The sequence below is a fragment of the Arachis duranensis genome, chromosome 2 (genome assembly GCF_000817695.3).
Source record: "Arachis duranensis cultivar V14167 chromosome 2, aradu.V14167.gnm2.J7QH, whole genome shotgun sequence".
NCBI classification, from domain to species: domain Eukaryota; kingdom Viridiplantae; phylum Streptophyta; class Magnoliopsida; order Fabales; family Fabaceae; genus Arachis; species Arachis duranensis.
This window is the reverse complement of record NC_029773.3, coordinates 3,378,105-3,393,483: the sequence shown is the minus strand read 5'-3', so window position 1 is coordinate 3,393,483 and position 15,379 is coordinate 3,378,105. Positions and strand designations below refer to the sequence as shown.

Genomic DNA, 15,379 nt, shown 5'->3' with positions numbered 1-15,379 from the left:
ATTATAAAGGCATTGAAGGAGGATCTACAACTCATCATAAAATTGACAAAACATACTTGATAAATGCAACATTTTCTGCACAATCACATGAATCTGAACCACAAGCTCATGAAAAATCACAAACGACTTTCTAGACTCTATTAAAAGGGCACTGCTTGTTTTTCTCAAGTTTAGCAGACTCTGTGCATTTTTTGGCTGATTAAAATCAAAATCAAAATCAAAATCAGCAATTAACATGTCAAAATAGGAAAATTAAATCTATCCATGTCAAAATGTCAAGATTTTTAACATTTGTTAGATAATTAGTTCTCTCAGCTTTTTAATCAAGTGCTATAAATTTGATAATTTCAAGCAAACAATGAAGTTTACTAGAAACTCACAATGGCTGAATTTGGTCATAACTTTGGCATTATTCACTAGTTTTACTAAGTTCTTAACAAATTAAAAATGTTAATTAAGTCACATAGATTCATCACAAATGTAACAAATATGCAGGAACATCAATTGAAGCTCAAATACATGCTAAACGGCAATTGAAGCTTTTGAATCATGGAGAAACATATGAAATGAATTGCCCTCATCTTTTATTCAGAATAATTCTAGTTCCTGCTCCTGATTGGATTGGCAAAATTAACATAAAATGCATAGAGATAGGACTTGAGCCTGATTTATCTTACAAATCAACATTTTCTATTTAAAAAAGCAAAGAAAGAAATTATTGAAGCGTTACCATAACTCCATAAGGATAAAGCACACATACCTAATTGAAGTGAGGAATTAGAGTAAGAATCTTGTAATCCCCTGCGAAACACATCAGAAATGAAATTAAAATCACTCTAAAAGGGGATATTATTACAGTGGAGGAGTACTACTTGTCGAAGAGAGAGCTTGAAACCTTGAAACAGAGATATTATTACTTGCACATCTTCAATATCATCAAAACTAAACCTACATGTGAAAAGATATATGGCCCGACCCCTACAGTGTTATCTATTCTGTCTAATGTGTACCTTCAATCTAACTCTTTCTGCTTTGTTTTTAAGCGTCTTCGATCTCAGCCACACCCCTCCCTTTTACCTTCTCCTTCTCCCTGTACTTGTAGCTTTCTCTTCTTTCTCCCTAACACATACACATGATGCAAATTGTTAGTTAGGGCTTAGTAGTAGCTAGCTGCTTTGCAAAAAGTATTGATTGTCACTGTTCATTAATTAATAAAAGTGCTATCCATGAAATGCTGAAAATAAAATGATTAAAAAAAAGAGGGGTTCGAGAGTGTCATTACTTTGAACAATGTTGGGTGGGCTTCTGTGACAGGTGTTAAGCTCTCAACCAAGGACACAAAAAGAAACAAGATAAACCCGCTATCTTGATCGATGCTTTTCAGTTTCACAATTCAAGCGCTTTCCTTTCCTCCCACAGCTCACAGATCTGTCTACCTGAGCTTCCATTATTGCGTCAAAAACCAAAAAACAGATATTAAATACCAGAACTTGAAAATCTTCACCTCATTACAACTACCAACAACACACTTTTCAGATCAGTGCCAACATTTTGCCAGAAACCATAGTCAAATAGAATATCAGAGAGAGATCAAAATGTTTAGTTGAAACATTTCATCGAGCAGGTTGTGTGCAAGTAAAATCAAAATGAATTTTAAGACAAACAAAATTTAAAGCTTCCAACAAAACAATCCTCCATATAATAAGATATAAAGCATAATCTCTTAGATGAAGAATCAATGAACAATTGAAAATCACAAGTAACAGGACCAAAGAATAACAATCATGTATAGGTTATTCACTATCAGATGAACAACAAAAAAATTGTAGGAGAAATAAATATAGTAGAAGAATAATCAAATACTAACTACTGGTGTTCAATATTGTGGTTGGAAGAGAAGAAATGGTCGCCGACAGGAGGGAATTAGGGTTTGCACTCGCGAACCGCGACGGTGAAGGGTGAACGGCAAACTCGAACTGCGACGGTGAATGGCGAATGGCGAACTTGAATCGCGATGGCAAACGGGAACTGTAGCACGGTGATGGTTGTTAGTTTCTCTTCTCTTTCTCACGGTGAAAGTGTGAATATGCTTTTTGAAAAAATAGGATAAAAAAAAGGGTGAGATTGTGATTAGTGATTAGATTAGTGATAGTTAAAAAATTACATATATAAATGTCACTATATTAATGAATAGAGACCCTTAAAATAAGGGTCATAAATCAAGTGTAGCTATATGATTAATTTGGTGTAGTGATTTACAGGAGCTAATGACTTTGATCAACTAGGTGATAGAACCAAGGAGTGAAGGAAATATCTAAAGAAAGTAAAGCCATTAAAGTCAGAGTCTGTAAAATTTGTGTCTTGTATAATTCTTAATTCTCTTAGAAATTCATTTTTGTTAATGTTTGTAAATTTCATGTACGCGGATGTTGCATGTATACAGATGACATTGTTGTAGGCTTTTACCAAGTATTGAATGAAGGAAGATAAACTTGAGTGCTCCAATGTAGGATTTTATCAGATTTTTTTTAAATTTGATTTAGTTATAGCCACGCTTTAAAAGCGTGGCAATAGGTTTGTATTTAGGCACATAACTTAAAAAGTGTGGCTATATTTTGTTATCGGGACGTTTTTAAAAGCGTAGCCATATGTCTTGCTATTGGCACGCTTTTAAAGCGTAGCCATATTTTGCTGTTGGCACGCTTTAAAAGCGTAGCTATATTTGGAACATATGGCCATGCTTTTAAAGCGTGGCAAAAAATAAAGCGTGGCGATAGGTCACCAAAAGCGTGGTGGTAGAGCAACCGGCATCCTCGCAGTTGTGACTCTTTCAAAAGCGTGCCGAAAGCTCAAAAAGCGTGGCGAAAAGCTATCGTTACGTTTTTTTTATTTTTCACCACGCTTTAAAAGCGTAGCAAAAAGCTTGTTTTCTTGTAGTGTTCATAAAAAGATTTGAATGTGTAGCATTACTTTAACCATTTAAATATTTAACATTTAGTAATAATTTCCTCTTTAAACCCAACAAAAAAAAGATCGCATTATTTACACTATTTGAAGAATGCTTTGTCGAGTCTTTTTCTTTTTGTTTACGGTATTTTTTAATCTGACAAATTAAAAATTAATTTTTTGTAGATATATATGAGCTTCATTTAAGAATTTGTCGCTGATCAATCAATTACTGCATGCACAAAGTAGAATTTGAACTTCTAATACTTATTTATATGAACAAATGAACACTACTCAACCAATTCAAATCCGTTATATTTTGCTAAGTCCTAACCAAATTAGTAGTGAAGGATTAGGTTGGAGAAAGGTACCTCAAGCAAATAGAATTTAGTGTTTGTGACTATTAATTAACAAAATTAAAGGTTATTATATGCTTTTAACTTTGCAGAGATAAGAATAAACAATGTTTGATATTCTTTAACACGTCATATGAACAATTGAACATAATAACACTCCAAAAACAAAACATAAATTACTTTGTTCAATTAATAAAATTATCTGTCATGCATGACGTCTATCATATGATAATGATCAACTTGATCTTGCTTTTACCAAAAAGAAAGGAATCGATTAATATAATTAAAGAATATTGTTAAACTTTCCACTGTAAGATATAATCAAACTTGTAAAAATCATGTTACTAATAATTAAATATAAATAATGGTTGCGAATTTCAGGCATTATTTAGCAAAAATATTATACATATACTAAAATCAATCACTATATATTTTTGTATATTTATATATATTAATTCACATTTTTTATTTTAATAATTAATTATTAAAATAATTAAATAATTAAATAATTTTCTAATATACAAAAATATATAGTGATTGATTTTAGTATATGTATAATATTTTTGCTAAATAATGCCTGAAATTCGCAACCATTATTTATATTTAATTATTAGTAACATGATTTTTACAAGTTTGATTATATCTTACAGTGGAAAGTTTAACAATATTCTTTAATTATATTAATCGATTCCTTTCTTTTTGGTAAAAGCAAGATCAAGTTGATCATTATCATATGAAATTAGACACTAACATATATGCTTATATATGATTTGATCATAATGTTCCTTTTGGTGCATGAGCTAATAATATGATTTGATCATGTTCTTTTAAGAGCAATAATGGCTTAAAAAATAAATAAAAAAAAGTAAAAACACTAATATATAGTGTGGTGGTGTATGATGATCTCAAGTAGTGTGACTAATATGGGAAACAATGATATATATATCAAGAATACATATTATTTATTTTATTCTAGAAGTTCTATGTTCGGTTTAATTTGGCCAAGCGGATGAAGATGATGATCAACGCATAATACCGCTATTTTTTCTTTTTTGAATGTAGAGTGGACCACTAATTAAAGGTATTCATACTTTCATAGTCTAGTCACAATCTAATACATGAATGAAAATTATTTGATCTAATATAAATTCTTACGAATAGATTGACTTGGCTCATTTAAAATAAAAATATTAAAAAAAATTAAGAGTTAAATCGATATTTTTTCTCTCTTAAATATTTTACTTAGGGTTATTAGAACTTCATTTCACTTTTTTTTTTTAATTCTTTAATAATTTTATATACATATGATCTCCAAAAATATGAGGATTATTTATGTTAAAAAAAACTATTTTTTTATAAATACCAAAAATCAACTATCACACTTAATATTCAATCTATAGTAAATAAATAAATTGATCCAAACCAATTTGTGATCGAATTCTTCGATTTCGATAAATTTGTATTACTTTAAAAATTCTAAAAAATTATCCTACCAAAACACTACAAGAGGACCGGCGTTTAGCAACGGCGAATTTCTTGCGTCTCCCCAAACCGCCGCAACATGATGGAGAAGTTGCGGTTCTTGTAGCGAATTTTGTGTCTGTCAATGACTGGTCACCATAATTGCGATTTTGTGCCTCAAATGCTCCAAATTACATAAAGCTCAAATTGACAAAAGAACCAAAATTAGAGAAAGCCATATCCAATTTCTCTTGTTTACGCGCGAACCCAAAAGGGGGCAAAGGCACCAATCACCAGGTCTAAGACTCACTCCGGCGGTATACATTCCGTCCATCAGCTGCATCCACCATATCATTTCGGGTCACAGATCTACTCAAGCTGCTGCATATCTCCCGCGCGCGAAAGGAGGGTGGATAGGCACGTCTGTTGTTCGTTCCTCCGTCGTGCACGTCCCAATGTCGTCGCGAGGCTTCCCGGTTTGGAACCGCCGCAAAATATATTATAAAAATACAACGGTCAACAGAACAGCAGTGGTTCAAAATCGCAAAAAAATGCGGTCGAATTTACTGTTGGCCAAATAGGCTAAATCAATCGACGCCATTCAAAGAGTTTCCCTGCGATTGTGCCAGCGGTTCAATAAAACCGCCGCAAAATCAAATGTCCATGCCCTATGCAACGATTTTTGAACCGTAGTAACTTGTTTTGCGGCGGTTAAAAACCGCCACTAATCCTTATATAAACCGCTGCTAAATGTCAGTTCTCTTGTAGTGAAAGGTTAATTTTTATTATTACTTTTAATAAAATTTTTAATATATCTTTTAGTCAAATAAATTAAATTTTCACAAAAAAATAATTTGTATACAAATTAAACTCATTTAAATTAATTTTTTGTCCACGTCAGCCCATTTTAATTTTACCCCTATAATCCTTACCACCCCTACTATTGGTAGTCATTGGTTACCACCACTACTGTCTTCAACCACAAAAATGTATCATATTAAATTATTATTATTATTATTTAAAAAAACACAATAATAAAAGCTTGTTATACCAATCATGGGACTATTTGCCCACATAAACACACAGCTATAGCCTTGATTAATAAGAAGAAAAAGAGAAAAAAAGAAAAGGATGTGTCATTACACACTATATATATATATGGATCCCAATCAGATTATTGATTAAAAGGAAAAGATCCTCAATCAAGAGACAAGAATATTTTTATTGAAATTAATAGAATGCTTCACCAATCTTTGATCACCAGGATCATGCTTTGAGGATTTTCTATCAAATCTATATTCGATCCTCAAATTTAATGGTTCACATTACACATTTAACCCCTTGATCTCTTGGCCTATATAAACCCTTGTTTCCTTGCTTCTAATAATAAGCACCATCACACAAATCACTTCTCCAAATATTTTCTTAATTAAGAAATTAATATACTATTGTGTAGTTAATCTCTTGATAATTAGTTTATTTACATAAGAGTCTAGGGTTTTTGGGTATTAACCCTAAGTTGGGGCTTCCTTACTCCAAGCCTGAAAGGAAGTGATGATGACCTTAACTGCTAGTTCATGGAAACCTATGACTTCGCGTTAGATAATTAAGACGCGAAGTTTCAGAGGTCTGCATGAACTTGGAGATAAAGGTTATCTTGATCTTTTTTGCATTGGAGTGAAGGGAGCTCCACATAGGGTATTCTTATCCGATATAAAATTGTGTGTCATTATATATTTGTCATGAAACAATTTTTTTCGAAAAATTTAAATTGATAGAAGAAGACACGTAAATAATTATATATCTAATATGTCTCTTCACGCATAATCTCTTTTTGAGTTTACGTAAATTTTTTGTTATAGCCTTTTTTTTATTTATCTTATATTTTTTTATTATAATAATGGTCGAATTTTATATCTTTTAGTCATAGAAATTTTGATACTGAATTTTTTTTCTAAAAACTTAAATTAATAGGAAGAGTCGCATAAATAGTTATATTTTTAACAATATTATACATTCTCGCTATATATTATTATTATTATTATTATTATTATTTGACAAAATGATGAATTGAAGTGAATGGAAATTGATGATTATATTATGTGATGATCTTATTAGATGAATCGAATTTTAGGGTTGTTAATACTTTACTACAGGGTTACTCTTATATATTTATCATCACACTACTCAAGATATATATAAGTGACAAGACCATGTTGAGGTGCATGCGTTTTATTTAATTTTTAATTTATATATATATTTTTTTTTCTAAATAATAGATCCAAAGTGTGTGTTGACTAGATCGATTTAATTTATTTTTAGAGTGTGTGTTGACTAGATACCAAGAAGGGGAGTAATGAATAATATATATAAATTTTTCTCGTGTTAGAAACCATTTTTTATTTTCAAATTGTTTACCTTTACCTATATATATCTATATCTCTCTCTTTTGTTGTTAATTATTAAACACAATTTTCAGGTTACGGCAAAGGAAATTGTGTTACGTGATTCGTCAACCTACAACTGAAGATCCAATTGAACCAAGAATTATTTATCTTGAAGGCAGATCAGATTCAATTATAAAATTATTTATTCTAAAAAATTAAGCTAATAATAATCTGAGACGATGGAAGAGTCAAGTGGAGAATTATGTCTCTAATAAATCTAACTGAGTTAATAAGTTAGATGAAGTGTGACTATATATATTGAAGTGAAGAACTCCTACAATAATCTATGCACAAGTTCTTTTACAATGTGATCCACTATGTATACTTATCTTCTTCATGAAGAAGTAAAATATTAAACTCAAGTGTATTATTATATGAATTTAATTTTGATGCATTGTTAGTATAAAGTAGTTTTACACGTGTATTTAATTACATAATAATCATGAAAAAAAATAAATTTGATTGTACGACAATATAAAATGTTTTAATTTATATTTTCAGTATATTAAAATTAAACTCTTATTATATATTGTAACTTAAATAATTAATTAGCTTATTGTAAGACTCAAGTGTATTATGTCCGAAATTCGAGTTGGATTCAAACATCTTTAATGTCTTCAAGTTGCTATCAATCTTTATTAGTTTGACCTATAATTAAATAAGTTGCATATATCCATCACTATATCATGATGGTTTGTGACGAAATATCTTATATAACAATTAAAGCCAACAGCTAATAATGCTTTATGTATTTTTATATAAGCATTATTTTTTTTTGTTTTTTACTGTATCTTTCAACTTGACAAGCCAAAAATTAATTGATTGTAGATTGAAGCTCCATTTAAAAGTTCGTCGTTAGTCAATAGATTGCTACATATAAGTATTATTATTTGATCAGTTTAGAGACAACCTATCTAGCTAATTGAAATAGAGACATGACCTACGTATTGAAACACCTGATAAAGTTTTATATATCACTTTGGAATTGTCATAAGATATAGACATGTATCCAATATTTCAATCACATTTCTCTCTCTTTCTTCCTTTTTTTTGGGGGGGGGTGAGGTTTTCTATTTAGTGTGTTTTTTCACTTGTTGAACCAAAAACATCAAGAAATGATTTATTTAATATAATTTAATCGTTTCTTTGTGGTAGGTGAATAATTATTATATTGACAATTTAAACTTTAAATGGCCAATAATTCAACAAGTTAGGTTTTGAAAATTTCTTTGGCTAACAAATTAGTTTCTAAACTATATAATATCTTTGTAAATACTAAATAATAAATGAAATAATGATTAATTCAAAATATATAGTTAATAAGAAATTCAATATTAAGATATATTTGACTAAAAAAATATCTTTTTGTGAGATATATATTTATTGCAACAATTTTTATTTTTAAAAAAAGAAAGTACAATCCCTTAATTTTTCGCCACTTTGAGTTGGAGTAGTTGTTTTTAATCGAATGAATTACTAAAATAATATATAATAATTTATGTCATAAACTTTGTTTTTCTATATAAATTAACTTTGATCCCCATTAAATATACAATTCTTCTATCATAAATCATCTGGTTATAATATAATAAAATTAAACGGACAGATAACACTATTTTTTCAATAGCGATTTTATAAATAGATATAATTTGTCAATTTAGCAATAGTTTTCATGATAATTTTAAGAAGAGATGCTATATATTATTAGTTGATAGCAGCTTATATTAGTGATTACTGAAAATTGCCACAAAAACTAATCCTCGCACTTCAAATCATGTCAATTAATGAACCACTGAAATGCAATTTGCAACGGTTTTAAATCGCTGCTATTCAACATATTTACTATAATATTTTACGAAAACAATTCATCACAAAATAATGTATACTTTCTATTTGTCATTCCCACAAGTGAAATTTGAACTTGTAATCTCCTAGTTAAATAATAAGATAATAAATCATATGCTGTACCAAACTACACTCACATGACTTAAAAAGGTTTTTTTATTACTTAATTAATTATTACAAAAGAACAATATATAGTGACGATATGATTATTTACTATTAATATTATTATTATTTAACTTCATCATTTTGGGAGGTTCTGAAAACCCTTTCTTCTAAACTTATTAAAGGATTCCTTTCTTCTAAGCTCTAAATTCTATTATATATACCACCATGGCATCAAGACTAGAATCGAATTTCAAACCAAATACTTCAAGTGATGAAACTTGTCCTACACCCTCCACTCCAGAGAAAGCTTTTAAAGTTGGAACAAATCCAAACTTATATTAGTGAGTTGTGATTGTTAATTAATTATTGAAAAGAAAAAGGGAATTTGCTTTTGTTTTAAAGTATGTATACCCTTGCTTGAATAAGACAGGACTAATAATGATTTTATGTTTTGTTCTATACTTCAGAATAACTGGCTAATCATTATAGAATATTGCTATTGCTATTTATATACCACAATTTTGCATAAAAATGTGGTAATTTTTTTTAAAAAAAGTTTAACTAGAGAATATTTTTTTTAGTAAATATTAATTAATTTTTTTAAATGATTTTTTTATTTAAAATTTTAAATTTTAAATCCTAAATAATTTTCTAAAAATTAAAAAATAATAATTTTATAATAATAAGAGAAAATAGAATCAAACTAACTGACAAACATAAATATATTATTAGTGACAAACATAAATCATATTATTAGTTTACAAAGTAATTAAACTAACTGACAAACATAAATATATTATTATTTAAGTTCAATGTTTTTTTAAAATATATTAATAAATTAATTATTTTAAAATGAATTCAAAAAAATTCTTTTCTTTATTTGCCGAAATAATTTCAATTTTTTTAACCAATGTTATATTTAAACTTTATAATAATAAGCAGCTTTTAGTTTTTATTGATCATGGCAGACAAAGTACTTTCATAATACCGATATATACTAGGTATATAACAAGAATTGAGCACATTTTTAGTTAAAAATAGTATTATTTTTCAAATCATGACCAAGATTCTAAAATTAGCATATTATATATATTCAATAATCATTTAAACGAATCTAAATAAATGGAAGAGTGGTGAATGGTGATGCTATGCTTAAGAATAATCTACTAGCATATACTATCGAGAGGTACATAAGAAAAGATGATAGGGAAAACCGATTGCTTTATTCTCAACTAACATTGTTCATCTTAAGTGAGTGCTTATCGCTTAGTCATAAAAATAAGCATAAAGAATTCATTTTGAATTGGTAATATTAATTATTTTTATTGTAAAATTATTTTTTTTAATTTTTATTTGTTTAGAGTATTTAGTTTTATGACAGGCAGATGCACCATTAAAGTGATATACCTATCAAGAAGGATGATGGAGAGGTATCATAGTAATAAAAGGGATCTACATATGGTGTTTATTGATTTGGAAAAAGCGTATGATAGAGTACCAAGGGAGGTCTTATAGAAGGTTTTAGAAAAGAGGAGAGTAAGGATCGCATATAGTCGGAGCTATAACTAGTGTGAAGACTCAAGGTAGTGTGACAGAGAAATTTTCTATATGCATAGGATTGCACTAGAGATCATCCTTTAAGTCCATATATACCTTTTTCACATTAGTCTCGGAAGTACTCACAGAACATATCCAAAAGCCTATACTATAGTGCATGCTTTTTGCCGATGATATCGTCCTTATGGGAGAGTCAAGGAAATACCTAAATAAGAAGTTGGATTTATAGAGAGAAGCTCTAGAAGTGTATGGTCTGCACATAAACCGTAGCAAGACGGAATATATGGAATGTAAGTTCGGCTGTCGAAGGGAAAACCCTAATACAAAGGTGAAGATTGGAAAAAATATCCTAAAAAAAGTTAAAAGTTTTAAGTATTTTGGATGCATCATACAGGATAATGAAGAGATTGGACATGATGTAAATTATAGGATCCAAGAAGGTTGGTCAAAATGACAGAATAAGTTTGATTTTGTATATGATAAAAAAGTGCTTTTAAAACTTAAAGGTAAATTCTATTGCACTGTCAGACCGACTATATGGATATTTAAAGGTAAACTTTATGGTACAAAGTGTTGGGCGGCCAAAGAGAAGCACAGATATAAATTAAGTGTAACAGAAATGAAGATATTGAGATGGATGAGTGGTCATATACGATTGGATAAAATAAGGAACGAAGATATAAGAGAGAGAGTTGGACTAGCACCTATTGTGAAAAAGATGATAGAATTACGTCTCAAGTGGTTTAGACATGTGAGAAGAAGACTGACAGAGCACCTAATCAGAGGATGGATGAGATGAAAAATGGACAAAAGGTAAAAGATAGAAGACTTAGGAAGACCATCCATGAGATGGTCAAACAAGATCTACATGTAAACGGTCTCTCTGTAGACATGATGTATGATAGAGTTCAATAACATCGTTTGATTCATGTAGCCGATCTTACCTAATGGGACAAGACTTTGTTGTTGTTGTTTCATTTGTTTAGAGTATTTAAGGTTTAGAATTAGAATTTTTAAAATTTAAAATTGACTAATATTTACGAAAAGGAGTTAATTTCCATGTGTGTGTGTGATAAATGATATATTATTTTCTTACAGAGTAATAATATAAAGAGAAAATTTCACTCTCCTTTTCTGAAAGATACTAAAATGACACTATTCTTCACTCTATTTATAAAATGTATATTCTCCTCATTTATAACTACTTTTAAAAAATCTCTTCTTTAATGTATTTTAAATTTTTTGTATTAATTAATGTTAACTTTATCTATATTTCAAAAAAAAAATTTATAAAAATATCTTTTAGCAAATATTTTATTTCTTTGTCATTAAATTTTGCTTACCAAGATATCCTTTAACAAATTATTTTTATTGATTAAGTTGTATTTTTACAGGCAGTGGAATGTAATAGATAAATTTTTATTGATAAATTATTAAAGGGTATCTTGGTAAGCAAAATTTAATGACAAAAATAATTTATTTTTTCTTAAAAAATAGATAAAGTTAACATTAGTTAATTCAAAAAATTTAAAATGAATTAAAGAGAAGATTTTTTAAAAATTATAAGAGAGTAGAATGTATATTTTACAAATAGAGGGAAGGAGAGTGTTATTTTATCATCTCTTAGAAGAGGAAAGTGAAATTTTTTCTAATATAAAAAAAGTTCTCTTACAATTTTAATTTGTCAATAACTTATATTTTTATGTATTAAATATAGTAAAAAATAAATATATTTACTATTTTAAAATATTTTATACAGTTCTAACTAGGGCTGGCAATATATACCCTACCCGTAGGTACCCAATCCGGACCAACCCATTCAGATAGAATTGTCTATCCGACTCGCTGCGGGTAGGGTAGGGTGCGGTGCGAGTTTACATGCGGGTAGGGTAGGGTATGGGTTTAGAGTATACCCTACCTTACCCTATCTGCACCTCTAATATATTATATAATATATATGTAAAAGTTATATATGTAGTCAAGAAAGTGAGTGTTGAACTCACAATCTTTCTTTTATAAAAACTTGAAATAACCACTAAGCTAATTGATGATCATATTATTTATAATTTTATGTTAGGTTTCTTTAAGATTTTATTGTTTTTAATGTTAATTTGAATTTAATTTTTTCATTTTCTATTTTATTAATATGTATGAAATTTGGAATGATTGAATTTTATATTTGTTTAAAAAAATTTTATTTTTCTACGGGTAGGATAGGATCGGGTAGAGTTTAGAACTTTAAGGTGCAAGTAAGGTTAGGGTTAAAAGATTCTCAATCCACGGATAGAATAGAGTAAAATTTTAAAAAGAATTTTAACTCACAAATAAGATTAGAATAGAGTCCAAACTTTACCCTCCTCATTTTCAGCCTTAGTTCTAACCAATCCTCAAGCTCTAGAATCCTGCTTTTGAGATTTTCTATCAAATATTATTCGATCCTCAAATTTAATGGCTCACATTAGACAACAATCCTTGATCTAGGCCTATATAAACCCATTTTAAGCTCCTAATAATAACCATCAACACACAAATCTTTTCTATATACATTTTCTCTTAATTAAGAAATACACAATATATATAATCTTTGGGAAAACCTAAGGTCCAATCCCCTAGCTAGTACATACAATAATAATAATCAAACAAACCCTTTCTTTACCTCCAAAAATTTCTCCCCTTTTAACCTCTAATTCTCTTATTTAAGAAATTAATACACAACTATGTTGCTAATTTATTTTAGTTTAGATAAATAAAAATTTTTGGATAACAAACTCAAGTTGGGGCTCCCTTACTCCAAGTCTAAAAAGAAGTGATGGTGATCTTAGCTGCTAATTCATGAAAACCTATAACTTCGCATTAAAAGATAAATATTCGCGAAGATTACGGGTCTGCATGAATTTGGAGATAATGATTACTTTGATCTTTTTTGTATTGGGGTGAAGGGAGCTCCACATAGAGTATTTTTATCTATATCTTTATTATTTCTTATATTATATGATAAACATGTTTTATAATAGCATTTATTTGTTCTTTATGATAACAACCTATCTACTCTGATCTATACATTTTGGTGTATGCTATTCTTTTGTTGACATGAGGTTAGATTACAATAATGAGTCAAATAAACTTTAGGGTTGTGGTTTTAGAAGAGCTTTATGTGATTATTATTACTCGAAATAAATTATGTCATTTAGACATGACTCTTATGACTCATTTTTAGAAGATACAAATTTGTTATGAAAGTCATGCATGCATGTGTTCATTATTTTAATTTTATTCTTTATTATATCATTATTCTTCTTCAATATAATAGAGCTATAAAACGTGTGCATATACTACATACTAATAATTAAGGAGAGATAATAACTACTTCTTCAATTTTTCATGTTTTGCATATTTTTTAGGGTTTTAGTACCTTGTGTGGAAAGAATATAGGTGAAGCATATCATAAAAAAAAATATTTTATAAAAGTTATTATAGTTTTTTTTAAGTTTTTTAATATATTATAAATATATAAAAAATATTAAAAAAATTGTATTATTGTATTTTTTAAAAGCCCTTAAAAGCACAAGTTAGTTAAATTCTATTCTTTATTATTATTATTATTATTATTATTATTTGGCTTTTATGTTACTCTTTCTGTTTGTATAATTATGTTATTTATTTTTCAGGTTGTTTAATTTAAAGCAAAAAAGTGTGACTATTATTAATGAAGATTTGAAATGATGAAGAACTCGAAAGGATGAGATCTAGCAAGCTCATATATATATGTCTGATTTGTGTTATGATTGTAGATACTAAAATGCGTTACATATATAATTATTTATGTATTTTTTTATTAATTTAAACTTTATGATATTAATTAGTCTTTATATAATCTCCAATAAATAATATTTATAAAAGTTGAGTACAAATTATGACAAGTATATATATATTAGCTAGAGGTTTCTTTTTCCAATTATATACTTCAAATCATCCAAGACTAGAATCAAATTTCAACGCAAACATTTTGAAGGGAATTGGAACTTGATTGTCCCACCTCCCACTACCAAGGAAGCTAATAAAGTTTTGCATCACTGAATTATAACAATGAATGAATATTAAATAAAATAAATTCAGTTTGTTTTATTAATTTATTTTAGTTATTAAATATTTTTTGTCAATTAATTATTAATTATTGAAAAACAAAAAGGAATTTTGCTTTTATGATTTAAAATTGTGTTGAATGTGACTACACTAATAAAGTAATAATTAAATTATATTGAACTTAACCCTAACAAATTAGTATAATATATTTTGAATAAATTAGATTTAATATTAATAATTTAAACAATAATTTGATATTATCTTTAATATATAGAAACACAACAATATTCTTTTTTTTTAACAAATCATACTTATATATTTTTCGATAATTGATTAGGCTCTTAATCCTAATAGAAGTAAAGTTTAATTCAATGATATTATGTGTGCATAAAAAATTAGCTGTAATGATATAAAATATATATTAATATATAAAATATAAATTAAAAATAAGTTAAACAATATATATTTATATACAAATACGTAAAACAATATATAAGTTGAATTGGTCTAATAATTAATTTACTAATTCGCTTAAACAAGTGTTGGGATTCGAATCCCGTTTTATACCAAAAAATTGTT

At 28.0% G+C, this 15,379-nt stretch overlaps 2 long non-coding RNA genes across 3 annotated transcripts; one reads left to right on the top strand and one right to left on the bottom strand.

Moving 5' to 3' along the window:
* Positions 1–956: 956 nt before the first annotated feature.
* On the bottom strand, positions 957–1,943 carry LOC107472965 (uncharacterized). Of its 2 annotated transcripts, none has more exons than XR_002370092.2 (3): positions 1,868–1,943; positions 1,283–1,441; positions 957–1,119 (listed from the first exon to the last, which is right to left on the bottom strand). It is a non-coding gene; the product is annotated as an uncharacterized LOC107472965 (long non-coding RNA). The 2 variants fall into 2 exon arrangements; XR_002370091.2 differs by having other exon boundaries at positions 1,283–1,436.
* A 4,225-nt stretch (positions 1,944–6,168) lies between these two features.
* LOC127744851 (uncharacterized) lies at positions 6,169–7,589 on the top strand. The gene is made up of 2 exons (XR_008006067.1): positions 6,169–6,984; positions 7,243–7,589. It is a non-coding gene; the product is annotated as an uncharacterized LOC127744851 (long non-coding RNA).
* The last annotated feature ends 7,790 nt before the right edge of the window (positions 7,590–15,379 follow it).